The sequence below is a fragment of the Dendrobates tinctorius genome, unplaced genomic scaffold (assembly GCF_039654945.1).
Source record: "Dendrobates tinctorius isolate UK_male_01 unplaced genomic scaffold, ASM3965494v1 ptg000022l, whole genome shotgun sequence".
Classification (NCBI taxonomy): Eukaryota; Metazoa; Chordata; class Amphibia; order Anura; family Dendrobatidae; genus Dendrobates; species Dendrobates tinctorius.
The window spans coordinates 39,606,749-39,633,933 of record NW_027361690.1 but is presented as its reverse complement, the minus strand read 5'-3'; the positions used below and the strand labels follow the sequence as shown (position 1 = coordinate 39,633,933).

Below are 27,185 nucleotides of genomic sequence, written 5' to 3'. Positions count from 1 at the left end.
CTCTACGCAAAAAAGAGACTTACTATTCATATTAAGGTAAGTAGGAAAACACAGCACTTCTGGAATTCTAGTAGTGGTGCACAAGATGGATAACCAAATCCATCAGCTGTGATGTAGGAATATACTTGGCACTTATATAGGTGTGTTCAAGAACTTATTTATTGAATGGAAAAATTCCAGCAAAATGACATGATCATTTTTCTGGAATTTCTTCATTCAATAAATAAGTTCTTGCTATTCATATTATCAGACCTGGGAGCATCCTTTAATCGATTCACGTTTCCGAAACCACCAAGGTGTTAAAAAACATACAATTTTTCAAACGTTTTCCACTTTGAAGATGATCTATAGTTTACATGAGAAGTTAATAGGAAGGCAAAAAAAGATGACCAGAAGGCACCCGGGTGTCTTTCTGAACAATTTGTCAGTGATTTTTGGTTAAAAAAAAAAACAAAGTTTTTTTTATTATTTAATGGAATAAAAAAGCCTAGAAAACAACCTTAAAAAGAGGCACAAAAATCCTTAAAAAAAACTTTTGAAAAATCGCCTTGGAAACTACAGAAAAATGCTAAAAAGGGTTTAGGTTTACAAAACAAACTCACATAGAAAGGGAGTGATTTATGAAGCATCTTCTACTTGAAAAATAGGCGTCTTTGGCCGCCTTAAAGAGGTTGTCCACTGCTCGGACAAAGCCATTTCAACCACTATATTTCCTCCATGTAAAATAATAGCATGTTCCAATGACGCAAGCACCTGATCTCCCTTTTTATGTCACATGAGCCCTGCAGCCAATCAGTGACCGCTTCACCTTCACTTCCCTTCCCTTCAGACATAATTGACATGTAGACAGAGTCAGAGAGCAGCAGCAGTTCTCACTTCTTCCGGGTGTCAGTTTTGTCTGAACTAACTGAGAGTGGTGGCTGAGTGTCAACAATGTCACACAAGCACCAGGAGAGCAGGCGCCAACATTGTTGAAACGGCGCTCGCACCATATGCGAGTTTAGACTTTATTATTTAACATGGAGGAAATATGTTAATTGAGAAGGGGTTGTCCGAGTAGGAGACAACCCCCTTTAGGCCAGGATCACACTACCGTGTGTGATGCGAGAAAATTGCACGAGTCTCTCGCATCAACACCCGGCACTGCCACCGGCACTCAGGACCGGAGCTGCGGCTGCATGTATTTCTATGCAGCCGCAGCTCCGGTCATGAGTGCTGGCGGTAGCGCCGGGTGTTGATGCGAGAGACTCGTGCAAGTTTCTTGCATCACACACGGTAGTGTGATCCCGGCCTTACAAAGATGCTATATGCATAAACCCTCGGGTTCATGAACCACAAGTAATGCCAGGGATATGCACCCGTACTTAGAACTCCCTGTGGATGGCATAATTTAAAATTATATTAGTTAGCAACACTCCTATACATGACGAAAGACTGCCACATTTCTATACATATAACTTCAGAAATGTTCACTTCTCGCCACTTTTGCATAATACATATTTATTATTATTAGTGCATTTGTCATGATTAAGGTGGCGAAAATACTACATAATCCCCTGCTAGGACTTATTCCAGAAGGAATTATCAGGTATTATTTTTCATTATTTAAATCCACCTTTGCTCAGGAGTAAATTCTTTCTAAATCTATACCTAGCCACAGAAATAGCTGTAATAAAAAAAATGCCTGGGTAGAAAATTGTTACTGCCAGGCTTCATAACATCATATGAAGGCTTGAAAAATGTTATTTTCTGCTCTGCTCCGCAGTAAAGCTTTAGGGTAAATTGTAATAACGCAGGCTCGGTACAATGTATTTTTCAGTCTCTGGCCATGGTCTAGACTTTGCCAAAGGCTCTGGGTCTATTTGAATAAAAGGAAATAAAATTTCCAGCATGCAATAATCACCTTTTATATTTTCTAAAGTGTCTGTAGATTCCCGAGTAGCCACTTATTCACAGCCATCAGAAAAACTATTTCAGTGGGTGCTTGTTGAAAAGTCGACATTCTTTAGCTAAAGCGTTACAAATTTCAGTCACTTGCTGTGCTGGCCCTCTTGAGAAATTATTTTTTCCAGCTCCAGCAGGGAGCTTAAACTGGGTCTAGTCAATTTCTGTCGTACTAATTTACAGAGGAGTTCCTATTTTAAGTGCTGCATTACTTTCTGTCCGGTGTTCTTAAGATTCTTATAAATCTCTGTAATTAAACTTTCTAGACGATGCAATTGCTTTTATCCTGATTTTATATCTTATGTGCTTGTGGGAGGTCTACATTGGCTGATCTCGAAGATGCCCTATGTTGTTCTGTTTTCTACAAATAATAGAAAACCACAGGAGTTTATTGAAAAAAAAAGACTATTAGGGTTTGTATTAAAATTTGTTTTTACTTGTCTTAAAGAGAACCTGTCATGTGCCGAAATGTTAATAACCAACAGATATAGAGTCAATCTGCATGTAAATAGCATTACAATGATGTTTGGCTGCTTTGCTGAAGGGGTGGCTACTGAGAGTAAATTAACAATATTTCTCCCAAGAAAGATTGATTCTACATTTTCTGCTGCCTGAGGCGATAATTGAAATTGCACCAGAGTTCATTATTTTTAATGAGGGAATACATCCCCAGAACCATCATCAGCACATGAATACAGAACCAGAACCACCAACAGAACATGTATACATCACCCAAACTACCATCAATACATGAATATATTACAAGTCAGGTTGACAATATAGCAGCCAGTCCGAGAACTCAGTAGTTCTGCCAGTGCAACGCCCTATTCATAGCTGCTGAGTTTACTGATTGGCTGTAGTGCTGTCAGCACGACATCATCTACGCAGCCAATTCCACACAATAATGCTGGAGGCTTCAAGCCGCACCCGGGAACTGTGACTTAAAGAGAACTTGTCACCAAGAAAAAAACGCTATTAACCTGCAGATATGAAGTGAATCTGCAGATTAATAGCGTTAGTAACCTGCTCAGCGCCTCAACATATCCGAACGCTGCAGGGAGAAAATGATCTTTATTACCCCCGCAATGTTCTGGTTTCAGTAATGGGGTGTGCCCCCCAGCCCTGACTGACACTCGCTTTGCATTGGGGTCAGCTGTCAGTAAGGGACGGGAGTGCGGTTACAACCAGTGCTCTGTATACTCAGGGTAGTAACTGAGCCAGCGCCTGCTCCACCCTCGTGACTGAAAGCAGGATGCTGCAGGAGGAATAAGGTTCATTTTCTCACCACAGTGTTTGGCGCCGGGTAGGTTAATAAAGCTATTAACCTGCAGATTAACCCCATATCTGCAGGTTAATAGCGTTTTTTTCTGGTAACAGAAAACACTGCCCCGCCCTCATCATACTGCCCCTCTCCAAACTGTCACCAACATAGTGCCTCTCTCATACTGTTCCCCATATGCTGCCCCTGTCCATACTGTTCCTTCACACGCTGCAACTATCTATGCTGTCCTTCACATGCTGCCCTCTTTCCATATTGTGTCCCTCAAACTGTCCTTCTCCAAACTGTCCCCCAGAAGCTGCCTCTCTCTATGTTGTCATCCAGAAGTTTCTCATGCTCACTTTCCATACAATCCCCCCACAATGCTCTCCCTCACACTGCTCTCTCTGACATTTCTCCCTTTTTTTGCACCCTTTATTCACATATTGTCCCCCCCATACTATCTCCACACAGGAAACCCTCCTCTGACAACTACAATAACAGTCTACTTTATCTTTGGCTCCTGAGGAGTTCTTATCTTTTTGACATCTCTGGAGCTTCAGGAGTACAGCAGTGACATCACCATATTGACACTTTGAGAGGGGGTGTCGAATGAACACTCTTTCTCTGCCTCTGCAGTGCTGGCATCGCAAATGTGTTCAATTGCATTTGTGTCTACAGAATCTGAACACAAACGAATGCAGGAATTGGCCTTCTCTGAGCCAACTTTCTGTATAAAGCCAGCTTGGAGGCATAATTCACGGGTGAACTGCAGAAGAATGGGAGATTAGGATACCACATTCTTGAGATCTGTTATAAGTAACAAGGTAAAAGTGATCTTGATATTTTAAATCATTGACATTTTACACATCCCAATAGCTCTTCAGCTTACAGGTGGTGAGGTCTGACTAACATAAATTTTACCTACTAGAAAACCAGTTTGAGTTAAAAATGTTCCTGAACTGACTAAACTGCTTCATTTGGGTTCCCTTCTATCCGTGGCCATTTCCAGTGAATGTGGGTGTAGACATTGATTTATGTTGTGCATATAATTGACACACATAGGTACAAAGCCTCAAGTACACATGGTTATAGACCGGATGGATAATATGTCTGAAAACCAGTTGTCATAAATTTCCATAGTTAAAAAAATTTGCACAAAGAAATTATTACATTTTGTATAAAATTTTATTCAGTCCAAACTCGCGTTAATATGATGTGAACATTAAACATCACTTTGCTATATTTTGTGCATATAACAGTTACAAGAAGCAGAATTCCTCCTATCTGAATTGCCACATTGAAATGCTCTTTTTATGCACAGTGACAGGTCTTTTATTTAAGTGGTCATAGATGACTTCTCCTGCTAATAGTCTAGAGATCCATTAGCTGGTTTGGCTGTGGTATAAAGCAGACTCATTTGCAAGCTGCGAATGCATTTAATGTGCCAGCATGTCACCTCTCTAAGGCTGTGTACCCATTTGTCCCCAAACCAAACTCTTCATACATCTGTTCACTAGAATAGATAAGAGCAGACAATATTCTAAGATGGTAAAATAATCAATTGTACTTCACATTCAAGCCTTCGAAGAACTCATTGTTACTGTGGTGTGATCATTGTGATCAATGATTAGTGATCTTCTCTCTGTATACTCTCCTACTGGTAAAAAGGAACTATTTATTTGCAACGATGTTTACATAAATCATACCTGTAAAATAAGAGACGAATTTCCAAGAAATACCAGAAAAATCCAGGAAAAAACATAATTGTGGGTTTTAAAGAGGCCCTTTCACTAAATTTTCCATATTGAACTGGATACTGTAATAGCAACAGCTGAGCATAGTATAAGGTTTGTGTGGTTTTTTTATTTTGCTTATCTGTTTCAGAGATATTAGTCATCAAGGTATTTAGCAACTGATGAGTTAACTTCTTTCATGTCCAACTGGGTGTACTTCTTCCCCCTGTATGATTCTGAACAATCATTAGGCAGCAACACTCGAAGGAAAGAATACATCTCCACTATAACTTAGAGCAGGTTTCTCTGTGTATGAGATGTAATGACGCAACTCTGATCTTCAGGTCTAATTTCCTGCATGATTAGAAGGCACAGATGATTAGCATATTTCAGATAAGGTCCCTGTGAGGGGGAGGGGCAGCACAGCTAAGTTTAGTTGTGCCACATTATAAACCCTTCTATCAGATCTCCTCCTCTACTAGCACTGTCAGCTTTGCTGTTCTGCCTCTCCTCCACACTGCCTGTCCAGAGATATATTAGTAGCACACTTATGTCTGCTCTACTCGACTAGTATTCCCTCTGCAGTGAGATCAGAGCAGGGAAACAGCAGTGCTCCAAAACAGACAGTTTACCCCTGTGTGAGATGTAATGCAGCCCTTATGTCATTGCAGAGTGATTACAAGTTGCTTGAGCACAGCATATATTAATGTGATTACTGACACACTCAGTAATCAAGAGGGCTGACAGAAGGGTTTGTTGTGTGAACCAACTAAATTCATCTGCACTGATCCTTCCCTCACATTGACTCATACAGAAGGTTAGACCAGGAGATCTGGGCTGTCTGTCATTACACCTCACACACTGAGAAATCTGCTCTAAGCTATTGTCAGGGTGTGTTCTTCATTCCTTTGAGTGTTGCTGCCTACTTATGATCGGTCAACATCATACAGGAAGGACACACCCCAGTGAAAACGCTGATAACCTTCACTTGAACTAAAAAATTTTTAGCTCATTAGGAGTATAATACTTTGATTGCTAATATCTCTGCAGCTGAGAGGTGTTATTAAAAAATCAACCAAATATTTTATTCCCCTCTGCATTCACTATTATATTGTATGTCTAGTTCAACAAGAAAAATTTGGTGAAAGGTCCTATTTAAATGGGTTAAATAAAGTAAGACAATGTAAATGATGTAAATGACCGAGGTGAGAGTTCGCAAAACCCCGGACACATAAATCATCATTCCTAGAGTATTACAAACATTTATACAATTTGCACACTGAGGAAGCAACTGAAGAAGCACTAAAAAATGTAGATATTAGATACTTTTTAAGTAGTTTGAAACTTCCAATTTTAACAGACCCCCAAAAACAGCAACTTACCAAACCTTTCCTGCTTAGTGAATTGAGATCTGCCCTGTTGAAGTGCCCTGCCGTGAAAGCGCCAGGCCTGGATGGGTTCTCAGCTATACACTATAAACCCTTCTCCTCTCTTTTGCTGCCGCATCTTTTGAATGTATGTAATGCAGTGTTGGAGGGCCACCCACTTCCGAGTCAGATGCTGGAAGCTAGAATTTCATTGATCCATAAAGAGGGAAATGACCCAGAGATGTGTAGTAGTTATAGGCCGATTATTCCTTTTAAATGTTGTTTTGAAACTTTTGTCTGGTTTAATGGCAAGAAGGGTTGTTAAATTTTTACCTAATTTGATATCGTTGAACCACATTGGCTTCATGGGGGGAGAGAGGGGAGGGATAATACTTATAAAGTATTACATCTCCTACAATATGCAAAACATCGCAAGCTCCCATTGGTCCTTCTTGGAACGGACGCAGAAAAGGCCTTCGACAGGGTAGATTGGGTTTACTTGAGGGAAGTACTTGCCAGTTTTGAATTTCCGGGTTCGATAATATCAGCTATAATGGCGATGTATAGGGATTCCACAGCTCGGATTAGGATTAATGACTTCATGACGGACGCATTCACCATTAAAAATGGTACGCGACAAGGCTGCCCAATGTCTCCTCTGCTGTTTGTGCTCACGACGGAACCTCTCCTAAGTGCAATACAGCACAACCCAGAAATAGAGGGCATCAGAATTAATAAGATGCATTAAAAAACTGCAGCATTTGCTGATGACCTCTTAGTCCTAATGACCAAACCTTTGACCGGAATACCGGCCTTGGTGAATTTATTGGAGCAATATTTGAGCCTCTCAAATTTCAAAGTGAATGTGTCCAAATCCGAAGCATTGGTTTTACATATATGCCCTAAAACTCTGGAAAAATTGAAAAACCTATACCCCTTCGCATGGCCAAACAATATATTACCTACTTGGGGGTGAAACTGGGTAGAACAGATAAGGACTTATTTCGACTAAACATCCCTCCTTTAATTGCTTCGGTGGAATCTTCCATGAAGACATGGAAGGACTCGTATATTTCGTGGATGGGGAAGAAGAATTTGTTGAAAAGTCTGATTCTGCCCAAGTTCACATACATGTTTCAAATGTTCCCCATAACTATCCCAAAATCCTTTCTTTCTAAAATTAACTCTCTATTTTGTGATTACATCTGGCGGAAACAGAAACCTCGTCTTTCTTATTGGACTCTGGCCTTACCTAAATCTAAGGGAGGGATGGGTACACCTGATATAGGGAGATACTATCGAGCCACTATGATTTCTAGAACAGTTGACATATTGCGAAGAACTAGGGATAAGCAGTGGATTGAAGTGGAGGAGGCTCTTGCCCCTTGCCCTCTCCGATCCCTCCTCTTAACGTGTTCTCAAACAAAACCAACTATCCCTCTATATAATATACATAGTATAGCCATGCTGAGTGTGATTGGAGTCTGCTGGAACACTCGCTCTTCCTCTGTCTCCCTTACTTAGACTTGCAGATATTCTGCCACACTCTTTCCATGGCCGGGGCAATAATAATAATACTGGGGAATCCAGTCACCTAGCAAATGTACCTGTCGATCAGCTCTTGCTGGATGGGGCACTCCCTTCATAACCGGAACTACAAGAGACACCAGGCTTCTCGAGCTTGAACTTCATTCAATATGGCTCTATTAGGGAGTCATTGAAATATTATCTCCAATCGACAGATCTAACATACCCCCTAACGGCTTTTGAAACTTTATGTGCAAGAGTTCATAAACCCAAGAAAATAATGTCTAGCATTTATCAAATTCTAAACACTGTAGATTGCTGCCTCAAAAGAGCTTTTATAACAAAGTGGGAAAATGATTTGGACTACAAGTTTACACCAACTCAAATATCTTATATCTATAAAAACTCTCATGGTCCAATGCAATGTGTCAGAGCGCAGGAGAACTCTTTTAGAATCATCTTTAGATGGTACATTTCTCTGAAGCAAAGCAACCGTTGGTGGACAGGTGCATCAACTAACTACTGGAGGTGTGGAGATACCAACGTCACATATTTACATATATGGTGGTCATGTCCTATATTTTCCCAATTCTGGTGCCATGTGGGGAAGTTCATCCAAAATGTATTAAATAAAACAATCAAACTGACACCTGAAATTGAATTATTGAACTTTCCGGCTTGGCGCCTCTCACTTGGTGCATCATATATTGACAGCAGCAAAATTATTGATCCCTATGTTTTGGAAATCGACAACTATACGTTCCACCTTTCAACTATATGAAAAAATAGATTTATTATACCACGTTGCTAAACTTGTAGATTCAGTAAACTTCTCCCACCCAGCATTTGAAGAAACATGGCGCCCATGGATCCATTTTAGGTCCATGTATAGACATAAACAAGACTAAACTTGCTGAAATTAATAGTGTTAATAAAACTTGGAAATACACGTGCCTCCTCCCCCCTCTTCCTTTACTCTTCCTTTCCTCCCATCTACACCTCCTCTTTATATCTATATTTCTCAATCTCTTTCCTTTCTTAATAACATTTCAATCAGATTGTTATCTTCATAGTGGTAGCAATTCAAAGTCATACTGCTCATCCATGAGCCCGAAACACAATGATGTTTTTTGACTTCAGAAGATTATCGCACTTCTGCCTATTATTCCATAATGTAGTACTCTCCTGTAATGTCGTATTCAGATTGAGCCTGGTTAAATTTTTTTTGTCTTGTAATGTAATGTTATGTTTGCTACATCCTGTCCTGGTATTATGTTCATGTACCTGTTATGCTTTCAATAAAAAGACCATTGAAAAGAAAAGTAAGATGGTGCAAATTAAAGTGAACTTATAATTTATTTTTTGGGCTATTGTTTATTGTTTTTATGGACAGAACATGTACAAGTAACATAGTAATGTTTTACAGAAATGTATTTTGTATGGTGAAATCTGTTTTCCTTCGCAAATGAATGTATGTAAGCACTCTGAGAGAGGTGCAAAGATTCTTGCACAGATGCTGACATGTGACGTTTTGCTCATTTTCTGTCACACTTGAATTTTTCAAAAAGTGAAAGATTACAAAATCCTTAACAGGAGGACATTGTTGAAAAGGCTTGCCTCTTAATAATTTTTCAAACAGATTCCAGTGTAGAAAAATGGCTTTTCGACTATGCTGAATGATATACTAGGGATGAGATTGTTGGGTTTTACGACTATTACAGTTGTTACAATGGACTGTCATTTCATCCATTATAGGTTAGCACATTCAATTTCCATTTTTTTCTCCACTGGAACCATTGATCATACACCATCTCGTTGAAGCAGGAGAGAGGAGTTGCAGCAGTTGTTTACTCCTTTGGAGGGGAGTACCTATCTTTTCTCACAACTACCACCACCATTTTTTAATGCTTGCTTACCAATATAAGCATAACAATACCCATACCCATTCTACCAAGTTCCCATTTTGGGAGCACCTATGGTTGTTTTTTTTTATACTCCATAACTCGCTTAATAATTTTTTGTGCATTTAATTCTAACACGCTCAAATTAAGACTTATTAAGAATATTAGAAATTGGCAAGGAACTACATGGCCTTGTAACGTAACAATTATTCCCTCCCTGTATTGTAAAGTTTATTTGAAAAGTATAAGGGTTGGTGAGAAAGGTTTTGCAGCAGGAAGGGTGTTTTAGGCCGGTTTCACATTCGCGCTTTTGAGCGCAGCGACGGCCTGCGCACGGCCGCCGCTAAGCCCCGCCCCCTGCCCCGCCTCCACCGGTATCTCCGCCTCCGGGCGCATGACGTTGCATGCGTCGTGCGTCCCCTATCTTCATCACAGAGGGCGCAGGCCGTGCGCAGTCTGCGCACAGTCTGCGTTTGGCGGCACATGCGTCCTTTTGTCGGTGCGCCAAGCAGCGCCAAACGCAACCTGTTGCATTTTGGTTGTGCTTGGCGCACCGTCAAAAGGACGCATGCGCCGCCAAATGCAGACTGTGCGCAGACTGTGCACGGCCTGCGCCCTCTGTGATGAAGATAGGGGACGCACGACGCATGCAACGTCATGCGCCCGGAGGCGGAGATACCGGTGGAGGCGGGGCAGGTGGCGGGGCTTAGCGGCGGCCGTGCGCAGGCCGTCGCTGTGCTCAAAAGCGCGAATGTGAAACCGGCCTTACATGGTAAATTAAAATGATCTAGTTGCAGCAAAACTACTTACTATGACCTACTGAAGCTTAAACAGATGTGCAGGATGCTTTACGATATATAGTTTCGTTTCTGCAGAACCTCTATAAATATAATTTTCCAAAGTTTTTGTAAAAGACATTCTGCAGCAGGTTGAGTTGGCTTAATTAATTGTACATATGCATTAGACTTAGTAATAAATGCGGGTGGGGGCAGCTAATAGTCTTCCTTGGGTTATTGTGGAGTTGACAGTGATCGCACCGCACTGAGGTATATACCGTTTTTTGCGAACTATAAGACGCATCAGACCATAAGACACACACCGAATTCTGGGGCGGAAAATAGGAAAAAAGTTTTAACAAAATGGAGGTGCATCTTATAGTCCGCTTTTAGAGTAGGTTACCTGGAGGATGGGGGCTGCGGTGCAACGGGGTCCCAGGAGGCAGGGTTGCTGCTGCAGGAAGTTGGCGGCAGCTTCAGGCGTGGGGCAATGCTGCGGGCCCTGGGCTGGGAGGAGAGGGTGTTCGGAGATGCAAAGCTGCGGCGGGTTCTGGGCTTTCAGAACATGTCGGTGTAGTCCCTGCATCTCCCATCGATTTCATTGAGGTGGATTTCAGGAACATAGCCTCCAGAGGCGACGCATGCGCAGACTGAGATTTCGGGAGCCAAGATCTCAGGAGACGAGATACTAAACTCTCCCTTCTCCAATCCATCTTGAACACAGCAGCCAGGATCATATTCCTTTCAAACCGCTACACCAATGCCTCCACCCTGTGCCAGTCGTTCCACTGGTTGCCCATCTGATACAGAGTTCAATGTATACTCATCGCTCTCACACACAAAGCTCTCCATGGTTCAGCACCACCCTACATCTCCTCCCTGTTTTCAGTCAACCACCCAACCCACTCCATTCTGCTAATGACTTAAAACTAAAATCCTCAATAATCTGAACCTCTCACTCCCGTCTCTAAGACTTATCACGTAATGCGCCAATACTTTGGAATGCACTACCCAGGACAATTCGATTAGTTTCTAATACCCATAGTTTTAAATTGACAGAAAAAATGCATTTCTTTAGACTGGCCTATCGCCTCACCACACTTATCTAACTATCCCCATTTTCACCATACAAATTTTTCTTCAAAATTATGACCCTCGTAGCATCTGTTCACTCCCTCCATCCCTCCATGCATTTAATAGCCCCCTGTACTGTACCCATAATTGCTGGTGACCGGTTCATGTAGCGTTATGTGCATACCCTATTTAGTTTATCATGGAGGGAACGTACAATACAAGAAAATTTTACTGTTTAATTTTGTGTCTCCCCTATTTCCTCATAGATTGTAGCTTGCAAGCAGGGTTCTCACTCCTTTTGGTATCTGAGTTATGTGTTATTTTGTAATGTCTTTATTGTCTGTGCAAGTGCCCTCTAAAATTATAAAGTGCTGTGGAATATGTTGACACTATAGAAATAAAAAATATTATTATTAATAATAATAATAATAATAAAATAATACATCTTCAGCAAGCTCCTCCTAGTGGTGGTTATGGGAATGGGTAGCCATAGGCCCCCGTCACACATAGCTACGCACCAGCGATCCCAACAACTATATGAACTTATCAGGATCCCTGGTGTGTCGCTACATGATCGCTGGTGAGCTGCCAAACAGGCAGATCTCACCAGCGATGAGGACCAGCGACGACGCAGGTAACAAGCGAGGGAGTCCCTTAGTAACCCGCAGTGTACCTTAGATACCAGCGCGCTGGTGCAGGGAGCTGGTAACCAAGGTAAATAGCGGGTTTCTAAGCGCCCTACGGCGCTTAGAAGCCCGCTGTTTACCTTGGTTACCAGCTCAAGCTCGCTGATCGCTGGTCTCCCGCCTGACACATGCAGCGATGCGTGCTGGCCAGCGGGAGACCAACGATCAAAAAAATGTCCAGGGCTTTCCAGAACGATCAGCGATAACCGGCAGGGGGGGGCCGGTCGCTGATACCTGTCACACTTAGCGATATCGCTGGTGAGATCGCTGTTGCGTCACAAAACTTGTGACTCAGCAGCAATCTCGCTAGCGATCTCTGTTGTGAGTTCATTCTCTGGTTCACCAATTGTGAGTTCCCCTTATGGACTCCCTCTGGTGGTGACGGGAGGTGGTGCGGCTGGTTTGATCGGTGGAGATCTGCCACCTGAGAATGAGGATGACGACTGGATCTCAGGATTCTCACATTGGATTTAAGACAGCTGACGCCCTATTCAGTTGCTGGTGATTCCTTCTGGCTTGTCAGCTCTTGGTTTTCAGCTCTGTTCCAGTCTTCTAAAGCTAAGTTTTTCTGTTAATGTTCACACTTGATTTTGTTGGTCTATTCAGTTTTTTGTGTGGTCTGCCAGCCCCGGCTGGGGGCTGGGCTGAATTTCCACTCTTATTTATCAGTATTTTGCCAATTGGCTTTTTGTCCCTTACTAGTTCGGTCTCTTTTTGCTCTGTCTCAGAATATTTCAGAGTGCTGATATAGTGGGAGAAGTCTAGTGACTTCAGGGTTAATTTTGCTATCAGAAGTGTTGGACATTATTTTTGTAGGGTTTTTTACAGGTTGCAGACAGTGTCTTCCCTTTCCTTTCCTGTCTAGTTAGTTTGGGCCCCATCATTTGCTCAGCCTATTTTCCTGCCTGTGTTTGTGCCTTCATCTTGTTTCACCGTCAATACATGTGTGGGGGCTTTTGTTACGGCTGATGCTAGTATAAAAAGAGGACAGAAAAAGGGAGCCGGAAGTGGACCCTCTGGGTCACGGCTCCAGAGCCCCCGGAGGCGAGTGCCCAGGTGAAGACCGCCCCCTATACAGGGAGCGTTAGAGACAGACCTCCAGGAGATAGAACCGCGACAGCCGGAACCAAAGGGGCGACTGGGCAAAAATAGACGGGTACAGAGGCACAGAAGTATCCATAGGGTTTGGACACTGAGGCACACAGGGACCAGGCAGGGCACGGACAGGAGAGCCAGGGAACACAAGGACTGGAGGCTGCAATTAGAGAAGGAGCACCAAGAGGTATAAGGAGAGGAGAGACGGACCACAGGACGGTGCGGAGGGAACAAGGTGGAGGCAGGGAATGGACAGGGAGACACAGAGGGTACTGGAGGTAAGGAAGCCAGAACACGGAGAGCAAAGGCAGAGGCTGCGCAGACAGAGCGCAGCTAACAAGTACCAAGAGGCAAAGCAGTGCGCAAACAGACACGCAGGAGAGGGGGCCTGAAGATACAGCGAACTCCGCACGGAGCAGGGTCACCGCATTAGATAATCAGGCGTCTTACCTGTCCCGACGCCAGGCATATGTAGCGGTGAGCGCCGCCATGTTGGGGGCGGGGCCAGCGCGTCACGCTACCCAGGATGCAGTGCACCGGCAGACAGGCTGTGGGGAAGTGCTGGACGCCGCAGGAGCCGGAGACCTGCGCGGGGACGCGCTGCAGGACAGGAGCGCGCCGAGTGGAGCGTGCCGAGGGGTGAGGGGATGCAACAGCTATCTATTCCTTTAAGGTCTGCTCTGGGGCAGTTAGTTTTCCCTTTTCTTGCTTTAGGCTTATGTAGTCCTCCGGCCGTGACGAGGCGTCTAGGTTCATCGTAGGCATGCTCCACGGCTACTGCTAGTTGTGTGGTAAGATCAGGGATCTGCAATCTGCATAGTTACCAACCACTCTGGTTTTCTGTGGCTTAGCTTGTTTTGCCTTTTTCTCCTCGGTGACCCATTCATAACAGAATCACCAGCCATACCGCAGATTCTAGGGTACTCAAAAGCAGGAAAGAATTGTAAAAAAAAAAGGGTCATAATTTTTTTTTTTTTTATATGTATATTTTTTCCTCTTTTTCTCTGGGGCCGTAGGAGGATTTTTTTTTTTTTAATGGAGATTAAGCAATTGTCTGATCATGTGGAGCAGCTTACTGCTGAAGTGTGGGGAATTTCCACCTATCTCGCTCATTCACATGCTGCTGAACCAAGGATCCCTACTCCTGATGTGTTTTTTGGGGATCGGTCTAAATTTTTGAATTTTAAGAATAATTGTAAATTATTTCTTGCCTTGAAGCCTAATTCATCAGGGAGCTCTGCGCAACAGGTTAAAATTGTCATCTCTTTGCTACACGGCAATCCCCAGGATTGGGCGTTTTCTTTGACACCTGAAGATCCTATTCGGACTAATGTGGATGCATTTTTTCAAGCCTTGGGGTTGTTGTATGATGAACCTAATGCTATTGATCAAGCTGAGAAAGCCCTATTGGCATTGAACCAGGGTCAGAATTCTGCAGAGTTATACTGTCAAAAATTCCGAAAGTGGGCGGTCCTTACTACCTGGAATGATGGTGCCTTGGCTGCTCTCTTTCGGAAGGTTTTGTCAGAAACCGTAAAAGATACTATGGTGGGATTTCCTGTTCCCTCTGGTCTTGACGATTCTGTCATTAGCCATTCAAATTGATCGGCGTTTACGTGAACGCAAAACTACACGAGAGGAGTTGCCACCTTGTGGACAAATGTCTGAACCTATGCAATGTGATAGAGTTTTGTCTAGGGCGCAAAGTCAGGAGTTTAGAAGGCGTAATAAGCTGTGTTTTTTCTGTGGAGACGTCTCTCAAACTGTCGGGATCCCTCAGATATCTCTTTCATCTGAAGGACCGATGTTCTTGGGTGTAAGGCACCATATGTCTCTAATTGATTGCTCCGTCGAGAAGAATAACACAGACATAAGCTGTATAATACAACTCGGGATGCCTGCTGCGCGCCTCTGGCTTATCAGTTAGGCTTCCATCTTTTATTGCAAAGAATTTAGACATTTACAGACATGCGCAATAAAGAAAAGAAAAATAGTTACTTCTACAACAGCTTTGCCATGTAAGCAGGAAATATTTGACCTTGGTTCACAAGGGAGATGTCTGAGACATCTCCTCGAAGAAAAGATAAAGTTCAGCAGAATTCATTTAACTCATTCAGTTCTTATCATTCCCCCCTTTGACATCTTCATTTTCCACAATCTGGAACACTGGATCCTGCAACAACAGCGGATAGTGGCTCGTTCACCAGGTACTATCCCAGGCCGACGGGTTGCCCAAGGGAGACAGGTCTTCTACCTTCTCCATCCCCCAGATACTGAAGCCACGTCCATCATTGCAAGAGTACGCTCCTTCATGCCAGAAATGAGATGTCAATCTAGGACTCAAAGGAATAATAGTTAAATTCTTGTTGTTTACAGTCAAACTTCCTTATCTATTTCTACATCTTTTCTTGCATACAGAGATACACCAAAAAACAAGTTTCAATAGCACATATATTATAAGGAGACAAACGGCAATACGTAATAAACTTAGTATAATCCCAGCTATCCAGCCTCCAATACCCTTAAACCAATTAGCTGGATTAAGAAAGGAGAAAGTGTCTGACCACCAACTATCTTTAGTAAGATCATTGTCTTTATCATACTGATCTCTAAGTCTCAGGACTTCAGAAGGAGACAAGCCTGTGTTTCTATTTGGAGTGTGTCTGACTGAAAAGAGTGCAAGAGGCAAGCACTCCACCCAGCTCTTTCCTGTGTCTGCCATGGCCTTTTGAATTTTCAGTTTGTGTCCCATTTAGTCTTTCCACTTTCCCTCTACCTTGTGGCCTATATGGTGAATGAAATGTTTGCTGTACACCCGGGGCCTGCATGACTTCCCTCTTTATCTCTCCCGTGAAGTGTGCACCCCTATCTGTTTCTGTGGTTTCTGGGACACCATACCTGCAGATCAGTTCTTTCATCAGTTTGTCTGTAGTCATTTTAGCATTTGCACGTTTTACCGGATAGGCTTCCGGCCAACCAGAGAAGAGATCTACACATACTAGGATATTTGCATACACTCCTACCTTGGTAGCTGTATGTCGTCAATCTGCCGTCTCTGAAACGGGTAGAGAGGCCTAGGTGTCGCTTTCTTAGGGACTTTTACTGTTTTACCTGGGTTGTGCTGTGCACAGATGAGGCATGATTGTACAAGTTTCGCGGCTGCGTAACTGAAACCAGGAGCGATCCAGAAGGCATCTACCATGGCACACATGTGACTTTTTGAGGTGTGATTGGGGCCATGTGCTGCTTGCGCCATGATTGGGAACAGGGACTTTGGTGGGCACATTTTATCCTTATTCTCCCATACTCCATTTGAGTTCAGCTCAGCTTCCAGTCTCCCCCGGTGTACCTTCTCTGTTTGGGCAGCTTTATGCTGGAGGGATTTCAGGACATCTAGACCCAATGTGGCTGGAATACGCTGACTCCCCGCCACCGCCCACTGCTCTCTCTAGGCCGCCTTGTGCTATTTTAGCAGCCTCGTTCGCCCTTCTATTGCCCTCTACCTCCACGGAGTCACCTTTGTGTGTGCTTTTACCTTGACAATGCCAACCTGGACTGGTAACATCAATGCCTCCATCAATTGTTTCACCAGCTCTGCATTTTTAATGGGCTTCGAATCTGTGAAAATATTAGCGACTTTACCTGCAGCGGCTCTACACTCCTCAGTGAGTGCCTTCAACTCTGCCTCCTGCGCCGACATGTGAGGAGAGAGTGGTTCCGCTCGGATTACCTCATGTGAGGATACTACTGCATATCCAGTGTAGAATCGTCCATCCTGGTGGTATCTGGGGCCATCTACAAAAAAGAAACTCAAAGTCTGCATTAGGAACAGGTTTTTCATGAATGTGTGCAAACCCAACTGTCTCCTGACTCATCAGTTCTATGCAGACATGTTCATGCGTCATGTCAAAGTATCCTTCCTCACTCACTAATACGGTCACCAATTCCCCCTTTTCTGAATCCACAGGCAGGAGGGTGGCTGGATTCAGAACGTTACATCTTTTGAGGAGTGACATACTCAGGAATTAGTAGAGCACACTCAAGTCGGAGCTGTCTGGCCATAGACAGATGTTTTGGTTGAACTTGTAGGAGTATGGCATGGATGTCATGTGGGGAATAGATTGTCAAAAGAAACGTCAGTGTGATCTCACATGCCTTCCCTATTACGTCTCCACTTTTTTCCTTGTGCTCCAGCATACATGACAGGTTGTCTTATTGTCCTTGTTTGCTCAATTTCTTTAGCTACCTTAAGGAGGTCTTTCGGATCTACATGTCTCCATTCAGGTCTGGCTGTCTGTACTGCGTCTCTTAAGTCTTTGTTCATACCGTCAATGAATGCATTCACCAGTATTCTAACATCAAGTGGGTTTATGCAAATGTACCCCATGTCTGCCCAGGTACACTTATATGTCTGCTGTACTTCCTTTATGTGTCTGTAAAACGGGAATGGTTGGTCTTCAGGGTCAGGCAGCTGCTTCAGCAAAGCTAGCTGGTCAGAGGGGCTCCAGGGATAATACACCTGTATCTTTCTTATTCTAGTCACACTTCTAGGTCCTGATGGGGTTGGTCGTCTGATGTCTACTGTCAGCTTACTCCTCAAGGGCCAATGTCCCCACTACCCACTATCCACACTATTATGTCAGCTTCTTATGATCTTGTCTGGATAGGATTTAGTGCAATTCGCTTAGGTCAGTAGCACAGGTCACACAAGTAGCTATTCAGTCTGGGTTTGTCTGAGTCTGACCACAGTGTTTACAAGTCCATCTGTTTTGTCTGGGTCTCTGGTTACACTTTGTCAATCAAACATTCATAATACACCTTCCATACTGCTGCACATTCTCAAGCATCATTTATTCACTTGCTATTTTCTTCCCTTGTCTGTGCCTTTTTGTACATCCAAACATTCACACTCTGGTATTTTTGCCTTTTTCAATATTTGTCCCACTTGTTTTACTGCTTCCTTCCTTCTCTGTCTTTTGTAATTTGACACAATTTGCTATACAAATCAATCACACAACTAGAAGCAGGTTCAAACACATTAATGACCAAGCAATCACTTACAATGACCAAACAATCACTTACAATTCCCTTCTAAATTAGGCACCATATCTTACTTTTAACTTCCAATCTTCAATTAAGTACTGTTGCTTTAAAATGCACAAATCTTTCAGCGCGTACCTTATGGATAGAATTACAGAGAATTTTGAGCACAGCTCACACTCAGCAGAGATAAGAGCGAAGGGAGAAGAAAAACTGCGCAGCGCCATCCTTCCCCCCTCCCATCAGAATGCAGCGTCGTCCTTCACAGAATTCTGTAGTTCTTTAGACTTATCAAAATAAATTTCTACAAAGAAACTCAAAATCACGGGATTTCACTGTAAGGGCAGATAACTGTATAATGAGATTAACCATGCCTTGCCCTTTTTCTGGCCAAATGCATTCAGGAAACTTTACAATGTAATGCCACATATAACACGAACTATATCATTACTCAAGTCATTCAGTCTCAGATGTAGATTTGAAATATCTATAACGCATCTGTCCGGGATTCCACCACAACTAGAAAGGTCACAAATCTCTTGACACAAAAATGATGTGTGATGATTCATTCATACGTGCTCATTCACTGATTTTTTTTTTTTTTTTTTATACTCAATTACTCATCTCTCATCTTATTCAGAGGTTCTCATAGACATATATACAAGGATTCACACAGCCTGCCTATCTTGCACTTTGGATTTGATTAATACTTTTTCCAGGTTCTTTGCTGCACTACTTCCATATCTATCCTCAATTATATCACATAACCGGTCTCCTTCTTCGGGTGTCTTTCCCTGATTGTTCCCCATTTTATCTTTTATTCTTATCCTGTTTTTCTTGTTTCTTTCCTGTTAATCCTCTCTTCCTTAGGTGGTGTATTGGGTAAGCTCAAGACTAGGCTCTACTATACCTCGTTACCTTCTTCCTAAGGTGCCAACAGGTTAAACGGGGTGTCTGTTCCTCCTTGTACTACGTGTCTCGTGTACTTATATGCTAGGTAGCATCCGAACAGTAACACTCCCACAACACACAGGATTGTAAACAAAGTATCCATTTATCGGGGTTCTTCAGTCATATCCTGTCACAGGCTCATTTCGTGGTCCTGTGCTCATTCGGTCACACTCTTATCTGTCACAAGGTTTATTCGTAAAGGGTGTTGAAGAAAGCTTAGGCGGTGACCTCCCCGAAAGGACGCTGTCACATAACCCAGTTAGGCAATATCACCACTCTTTGAACGAATACCTACTGTGCAGCTTATTTTTCTACTTTCCACAATCTTTCAAATCAAAGTAGCCATTCAACAACCTCCCTGATTCCTAACACGGAATCGTCTATTGTGAAAAACTTGTCCGTCGGGGCTTTGCAGCATGAACTGTTCACCCAGCCTTATATTCCGTAATGTCAGACCTCTCCCATTTCGATTTGCATCAGCTCTTTTTCTAAAAATAGCTGTGCACAGACAGAACCTACAGTAACCTCTCAGTAACCTCTCATTCGAGCAGAAATTACATATGCGTGTCACACCCGATTTCCTCAGAGTTCTTATATGGACCTGATCTTACGGCCCCCTCCTCTACTAGATTCCCCTTTATACGGACCTTAGTTATAATGATACATTATGAAGAGCAGAGAAGAGAAAAATTGATCTCTTACCTGGCCAGGTGTTTAGGTCTGCTGTTCACAATTTCATCAGTAACTGGAGTGGTCTGTAGATTGGGTAGTCTTGGAGAGGTGCCTATATCAAGTCCCTGTTCGGGCGCCAGGAAACTGTTGGGATCCCTCAGATATCTCTTTCATCTGAAGGACCGATGTTCTTGGGTGTAAGGCACCATATGTCTCTAATTGATTGCTCCGTCGAGAAGAATAACACAGACATAAGCTGTATAATACAACTCGGGATGCCTGCTGCGTGCCTCTGGCTTATCAGTTAGGCTTCCATCTTTTAAAGCAAAGAATTTAGACATTTACAGACATGCGCAATAAAGAAAAGAAAAATAGTTACTTCTACAACAGCTTTGCCATGTAAGCAGGAAATATTTGACCTTGGTTCACAAGGGAGATGTCTGAGACATCTCCTCGAAGAAAAGATAAAGTTCAGCAGAATTCATTTAACTCATTCAGTTCTTATCAATACTATTTCTGTCTGCCCAAAACGAGAGAAACGTTTTGCATACACATTGGCTGTGGGCAGTACACAACCTAAGTTTCTTTTGGCAATTACTCTGATCTGCTCCTTATCCACATTTTCCACAAAGGCTTTTGTGGATTCAGGAGCAGCGTTGAATGTGATGGATTTGGACTTTGCTAAACGTGGTTTTTCCATGACACCTCTGCGGACGCCTATTCCTTTGAGGGGTATTGATGCTACTCCTTGGGCAGAGACTAAACCTCAGTTTTGGACCCAGGTGGCGATGCGGGTTGCCCCAGACCATCAAGAAAATTGTAAATTTTTGGTGCTGCATAATTTGCATGATACTATTGTTCTGGGTTTTCCTTGGTTGCAAACTCATAATCCAGTTTTGGATTGGAAATCTGGGTCTGTGGTGAGTTGGGGTTGTCAGTGTGTTCTTAGGGATGCTCCTGTTTTCTCCACCTCTCCTCAGTCTCATGATATTCCTGATTATCTAGCCGATTTTTCTGATGTGTTTAGTGAGAGCAAGTCTGCGTCTTTGCCTCCTCATAGGAGTTATGACTAGAGTTGAGCGACTTTTGGTTTTTTAGGGTCGCGTTTCGTTTCGTGAAACCCGACTTTTCCAAAAGTCGGGTCGAGCAAGATCGTCCGATTATAGGGAAAAGTCGGGGTCGTCCCGAAACACGAAACCCAATGTAAGTCAATGGGGAATAAAAGTCGGCAGTGAGAGGAGGACAGGAAACACACCTACAGTGCCCATTTGAATGCCAAAAGCATCAATTCTTCTTACTTAAGCTTGTCAACATTAATTAACTTCATAATACAAGTTACGCACTGAAAAATGGGGGTTATTTGGCTAAATTTGTTGGGGGGGAGGGCTGGCTGCAGGTTTTCATGTGCCCTGGGCGAAAGAGCGCCCCTTTAACACATACCACAACTCATCATGCTCCGATACGGCAGAGAAATAGCGGTATAGTACAATGAAAAATACCTCACTTTTTACATCTCATGACGAGGCCCATCTATTTCTCCATACAAAATCATTGGTCCCATATAATGTTTGAAACAGTATATGATGAGCTCCACATAATGCTACAGTATATGTTGGTCCCCATGGATGAAGCTCCACTGTCTTATGGGCCCAAATAATGCTCCAAACATAATGGGCCCCATTTCTAATGCTCTAGTGTATAATGGGCCCTGTAAATGCTGCTCCAGTGTCTGATGTCCACCTTTGGAATGTTCCAGTGTATGGTGGGCCCCATCTATCATTCTCCAGAGTATAGTGCTCCCCAAAAATTGCTGTCCCAACATAGAAAACAATCAAATAAGTCTCCTCGCTAGGGAATCCCTGTACTTGTCTGGACAGGTGCTGTGCTGTAGCTTGCTTAACAGCTCGCCAGCCGTTCTCACGCCCAGTATGGATTGCACGTGATTGCACAAAGGTTAGAAAGGGTACCGTATCCCTGGATAACATGTATGGATAGCGTACACATTCAAAATATATGTCTATACAGCATGAGGCAGGCTCAGACGGTGTTAGGCCCAGTATGGATTGCACGTCATTGCACAAAGTTTAGAAAGGGTACCGTATCCCCGGATAACATGTATGGATAGCGTACACATTCAAAATATATGTCTATACAGCATGAGGCAGGCTCAGACGGTGTTAGGCCCAGTATGGATTGCACGTCATTGCACAAAGGTTAGAAGGGGTACCGTATCCCCGGATAACATGTATGGATAGCGTACACATTCAAAATATATGTCTATACAGCATGAGGCAGGCTCAGACGGTGTTAGGCCCAGTATGGATTGCACGTCATTGCACAAAGGTTAGAAAGGGTACCGTATCCCCGGATAACATGTATGGATAGCGTACACATTCAAAATATATGTCTATACAGCATGAGGCAGGCTCAGACGGTGTTAGGCCCAGTATGGATTGCACGTCATTGCACAAAGGTTAGAAGGGGTACCGTATCCCCGGATAACATGTATGGATAGCATACACATTCAAAATATATGTCTATACAGCATGAGGCAGGCTCAGACGGTGTTAGGCCCAGTATGGATTGCACGTCATTGCACAAAGGTTAGAAAGGGTACCGTATCCCCGGATAACATGTATGGATAGCGTACACATTCAAAATATATGTCTATACAGCATGAGGCAGGCTCAGACGGTGTTAGGCCCAGTATGGATTGCACGTCATTGCACAAAGGTTAGAAGGGGTACCGTATCCCCGGATAACATGTATGGATAGCGTACACATTCAAAATATATGTCTATACAGCATGAGGCAGGCTCAGACGGTGTTAGGCCCAGTATGGATTGCACGTCATTGCACAAAGGTTAGAAAGGGTACCGTATCCCCGGATAACATGTATGGATAGCGTACACATTCAAAATATATGTCTATACAGCATGAGGCAGGCTCAGACGGTGTTAGGCCCAGTATGGATTGCACGTCATTGCACAAAGGTTAGAAAGGGTACCGTATCCCCGGATAACATGTATGGATAGCGTACACATTCAAAATATATGTCTATACAGCATGAGGCAGGCTCAGACGGTGTTAGGCCCAGTATGGATTGCACGTCATTGCACAAAGGTTAGAAGGGGTACCGTATCCCCGGATAACATGTATGGATAGCGTACACATTCAAAATATATGTCTATACAGCATGAGGCAGGCTCAGACGTGTTAGGCCCAGTATGGATTGCACGTCATTGCACAAAGGTTAGAAGGGGTACCGTATCCCCGGATAACATGTATGGATAGCGTACACATTCAAAATATATGTCTATACAGCATGAGGCAGGCTCAGACGGTGTTAGGTCCAGTATGGATTGCACGTCATTGCACAAAGGTTAGAAAGGGTACCGTATCCCCGGATAACATGTATGGATAGCGTACACATTCAAAATATATGTCTATACAGCATGAGGCAGGCTCAGACGGTGTTAGGCCCAGTATGGATTGCACGTCATTGCACAAAGGTTAGAAGGGGTACCGTATCCCCGGATAACATGTATGGATAGCGTACACATTCAAAATATGTCTATACAGCATGAGGCAGGCTCAGACGGTGTTAGGCCCAGTATGGATTGCACGTCATTGCACAAAGGTTAGAAAGGGTACCGTATCCCTGGATAACATGTATGGATAGCGTACACATTCAAAATATATGTCTCAGGAGGCAGGCTCAGACGGTGTCAGGCACAGTATGGATTTGACGGCCCAGATTACACAGCGGAGGAGCAGGGAGAGGTAAAGATTGCAAATGCTGAGGCCCTGGCCAAGCAAGGGGGGCCCACTCGTGGGCGTTGGTACTGGCACTGGGCCCCTCATAGTACAGCGGTGTGTCTGACGGCGGGTGTGCACCACCACCGTCAGAGACACTTGATTGCACTATGAGGGACCCTGTGCCAGTGCCCGCGCCCAAGAGTCGGCCTACCCACCTGTCCAGGGCAACGGCACTCGCACGGTGTCGTGCGCTAGGTGGTGACCCCGGCCATGGGGGGGGAGGCAGCACAGTTAGGGAGTTTTAGAAAGTGGCATATGTTGATGTTGGACATTCAGCTGATGCAAAAGGCGAAATAGGTGAAGTACCAGGAAGAGGTGGACCAAAGCAAGCCATTTTTCTGTCACCCTATGTGTCATCAGGGGAAGGTGGGACAAAATCCTTGGAAACCCATGCGTGGTTCATTTTAATGAAGGTTAGATCATCCACATTTTGGGTTGACAGACGGGTCCTTTTTTCTGTCAGGATTGATCCAGCTGCACTGAAGACTCTTTCCGATAGCACACTTGCAGCTGGGCAAGCGAGCTCCTGTAAGGCATATTGGGCCAATTCAGGCCAGGTGTCCAGTTTAGCGGCCCAATAGTCAAAGGGGAATGACCTGTGTGGGAGAACATCGATATGGGAGGAAAAGTAGTTTGTAACCATAGTTGACAACTGCTGTCTCCTGTCACTTTCCATCGATGCAGTATTACCAGTTGTGTGAGCGGTATTTGAAAAATCAGTCCACAACATTGTCATGAAACCCCTGTCTCCAACGCCACTTCTGCTGTGTGCACCACGAACACCTCTGCCAAGCTGCCCCCGGCCCGTATGGCTCGTGTGAGAACCATCACCGCTGCTGTGTGCTGGGAATGCCTCAAGCAACCGATTTACCAGAGTTGCTTGTTTATTAGCCAATATTAGGTCAAGGTTCTCCTGTGGCATGATGTTTTGTAATTTGCCTTTATAGCGTGGATCCAGGATGCTGGCCAACCAGTAGTCGTCATCATTCATCATTTTGGCAATGCGGGGGTCCCTTTTTAGGATCCGCAAGGCATAATCTGACATGTGGGCCAATGTTCCCGGTGTCAATGATGCACTGCGAGTGCTGGGTGGAGGAGCACTTTCTGGCAAATCCACATCCCTCCAGTCACGCACAAACCCTGTACCAGACCTTGCCACGCCAACATTTTCACTTGCCCCACGAGATGCATCCTCCTCCCCTAAGTAATCATCCCCATCATCCTCCTCCTCCTCCTCTTCTTCCTCCACCTCGTCCAGGAGAGGTCCCTGAGCAGACAATGGCTGAATGTCATCAAGGATTCCCTCCTCCTCTTCCTCCTCATCAACATTGGCTGCAGACGCCTGCTCCTTAAGGTGCGTCAAAGTTTGCATGAGCAGACGCATAAGTGGGATGCTCATGCTTAGGATGGCGTCGTCTGCGCTTACCAGCCGTGTGCATTCCTCAAAACACTGAAGGACTTTACAAAGGTCTTTCAGCTTCGACCACTGCACGCCTGTCAACTCCATGTCTGCTCTCAAAGTGCCTGGCCGTGTATCCTCCCACAAATGCATTATGGCCTGCCTCTGCTCGCACAGCCGCTCCACCATGTGCAGGGTGGAGTTCCACCTTGTTGCAATGTCGATAATGAGGCGGTGGTTGGGAAGGTGGAGCAATCGCTGCAGCTTCTGCATACGAACGGAGTGTACAGGTGACCGGCGGATGTGCGCGCACAGTCTTCGCACCTTCTGGAGCAGGGCTGTTAACTCCGGATAATTTTTGAGGAAGCACTGCACCACCAGGTTCAAGGTGTGAGCCAAGCAAGGTATGTGGCTGAGTTTTGAAAGGGCTATGGCTGCCACAAAATTACGGCCGTTATCACTAACTACCTTGCCTGCCTCAAGATGTACACTGCCCAGCCATGACTCAGTTTGTCGCTTCAAGTACTCGGCCAGCACCTCGGCGGTATGTCTGTCGCCCAAACACATCATCTGCAACACAGCCTGCTGACGCTTTCCACTAGCTGCTCGATAGGGGGACACATCGTGTGCAACAGTGGCAGCTGCAGATGGAGTGCTCGTACGACTGCGCTCTGTGGACGAGCTGTCGCTTCTGGAGGAGGAGGAGGAGGAGGAGGAGGAGGGTCGAACGCCTACAGCCAACTGTTTCCTATACCGTGGGCTAGGCAGCACTGTCCCACCACCGCTGTCCCCTGTGGACCCTGCATCCACCACATTAACCCAGTGCGCAGTGATGGACACGTAACGGCCCTGGCCATGCCGACTGGACCATGCATCAGTTGTGAGGTGCACCTTTCCGCTCACTGACTGCTTGAGTGCATGGACAATGCGGTCTTTCACATGATGGTGGAGGGCTGGGATGGCTTTGCGAGAGAAGAAGTGGCGACTGGGTAGGTCATAGCGTGGTACTGCATAGGCCATGAGTTCGCGGAAAGCTGTGCTTTCCACCAACCGAAAGGGCATCATCTCAAACGAGATTAGTTTGGCAATGTGGGCGTTCAAACCCAGTGTACGCGGATGAGAGACTGAGTACTTTCTTGACCTACTCATAGTGTCTGGGAGGGTGAGCTGGACTTGAGAGCTGCATATGGTGGAAGTAGCGGTGGACAGGGCGGACTGAGAGAGGGTTGATGATGGTGATGGAGTTGGTGTTCTTTCTGATGGCCTAGAATCAGTCTTTCGTTGATATAACAGTGGGATTCCCTGACTGCTGTGGCCTTGCAACGACACCTCAACATTTGCTGCTGTGCTAACCGGTGGGCTTACAGTGGAGGAAACAATGTAGCGTTGCTGACTACCTTCGTTGTGATCAGTTGCACATGTGGCACTTGAGGTTTGGTGTTGTGTCCACGCTTGCAAGTGCATGCTGGTTAAATGTCTAAGCATGCAACTGGTATTCAAATTTTTCAGATTTTTCCCTCGGCTAAAGGTCTTTGCGCACTTCTTACAGATAACCTTGGCCTGATCATGAGGATTTTGTTCAAAAAACTGCCACACTGCACTCTTCCTACTTTGGCAGACATTTTGCGGCCTAGCACGCTGTGATCTTTTGACCCTCTGGACAAGCTGTCCAGCAACTCTTTTGGAACCTGTCTTTGGAGTGCTCCGGGCCTGCCAGATAACAGCTGTTGCGATGTCGATGTCTGCTGTGGATGCTCCTCATCTGAGCTATTGGAAGCAGCACCCTCTTCCCCCAATGGATGCCAATCTGGGTCAACAACTGGGTCATCCATCACCTCCTCTTCTATGTCATGTGCACCTTTCTCTGTGTCACCGTGTATGGTGGTATAGTGTGCGGGAAGGGGCACCTGAGTCTCATCAGGGTCAAAATCTGGCTCTGT

General features: G+C 44.4%; 1 long non-coding RNA gene across 1 annotated transcript in view; it reads right to left on the bottom strand.

The window, feature by feature from the left end:
* Positions 1–15,242: 15,242 nt before the first annotated feature.
* LOC141084141 (uncharacterized) overlaps positions 15,243–27,185 on the bottom strand; it is a 29,919-nt gene continuing 17,976 nt past the window's right edge. Inside the window, exon 2 of the long non-coding RNA XR_012230938.1 lies at positions 15,243–17,159. This is a non-coding gene — a long non-coding RNA (uncharacterized lncRNA). The remainder of the gene's footprint in view (positions 17,160–27,185) is intronic.